This window comes from Tursiops truncatus, chromosome 7, assembly GCF_011762595.2.
Source record: "Tursiops truncatus isolate mTurTru1 chromosome 7, mTurTru1.mat.Y, whole genome shotgun sequence".
In the NCBI taxonomy this organism is placed as follows: Eukaryota; Metazoa; Chordata; class Mammalia; order Artiodactyla; family Delphinidae; genus Tursiops; species Tursiops truncatus.
Window position 1 is genome coordinate 52,478,990 of NC_047040.1, and position 1,345 is coordinate 52,480,334.

The 1,345-nt window shown below is 46.3% G+C and overlaps 1 non-coding gene across 1 annotated transcript; it reads left to right on the forward strand.

Moving 5' to 3' along the window:
• The first annotated feature begins 488 nt into the window (after nt 1-488).
• Nucleotides 489-596, forward strand: LOC117313122 (U6 spliceosomal RNA). The gene has a single exon (XR_004527584.1). It is a non-coding gene; the product is annotated as a U6 spliceosomal RNA (small nuclear RNA).
• The last annotated feature ends 749 nt before the right edge of the window (nt 597-1,345 follow it).

Sequence of the window (1,345 nt, forward strand, 5' to 3'; positions counted from 1 at the left end):
TACGAACATCACTAAATGAATTTGTACTTGAACAGAAACTCTCAATTAATTTTAGCTATAACTGTTATTCTACAGTTGGACAGGACCTTAGAAATTCTCTGATGAGATCCAAATCCCTCAGTTTCCAGGTAAGGGGATGACCAATTAAGGTAAAAAGACTTATCCCAAGGACACACAGCTGGTTAGACACAGTATCCTTGGCTACTAAAGGAAATGATCACATTTTGACACCAATGACATTTTCACTGCCTTCATACTTAAAAAGATGAAGCAAGTGATGCCTGTCATAGTACGCCCGACTCCCACCTGATCCCCTGTCCTTATTTCCTCTTTGAGTATCACACCTTCCTCTTTCTCCATGCGCTTCCCCTTCTCTGATTTTACCTCCTTTTTCTAAACCATCCCTGACTCTCCTCCTTGCACTGTATCCCTCTACTTCTCCCCATTCCTGAGCCATAAGATAGTACAGAGTCAGGAATAATGAAGGGGTGCTTGCTTCGGCAGCACATATCCTAAAACTGGAAGGATACAGAGAAGATTAGCATAGCCCCTGCACAAGGAATGATGAAGGGAATCAAGAATAGCTATCGCTTATATCACTTTGTAAGCCTTGTCAAAGGTTTTACATCTTGACGGGACATTTCAATATCCCTACTAAAGTGTCTCCATCCAAACGTCCAGCTTTGCAGTAAAGAGGAGCCATGAAGAAATCCAGGAAGACTAGATAAGAGATTTCACATTTTAACTTCTGACTGCCCCATTATCTGTCTGCTTTGTACCTCTCCATTCTCTTGGCCACCACTGTCTCCGGTCCTGGAACCACTGCAGGGCCCAGCTCTGAGTGGGCTCCAGCCAACCTCACACAGGCGCAACCTGCGGACGGCACTGGGCAGGGTACCCGATGTTCTCTCTCTCTACTGGCTTCCCTACTGCTGTGGATGGGGAAGCCCTCAAAGAAACAAGCATGCACAACTCAGAAGTGGGAAATGGAAGTTACTACAAACTTATTTATCTGCCTCCCTCCCCAATCCACAGGGAAGGTCCTGAGATACAGATGATACGGCTCTTTGGGGCTAGGTCTCCTGGATCAGGTGGTCTGGCCAGCCTGTTTAGATATCCTCTTATCCATTCTCTCTTCTCCCTGTTTCACCACCCTTACATCTCTCACTTCTTTCCTCTGGATTTGCACTCTCTAAGGCACTGAAGCCTGCTTTCTAGGTAACCCAGGCTAAGGGAATGTACTTTGGTATACAAACCTAACATTCCAATCAAAACTCAAAATGATGGGCTGGGCTTCCCTGGTGGCGCAGTGGTTGGGAGTCCGCCTGCCGATGCAGGGGACACA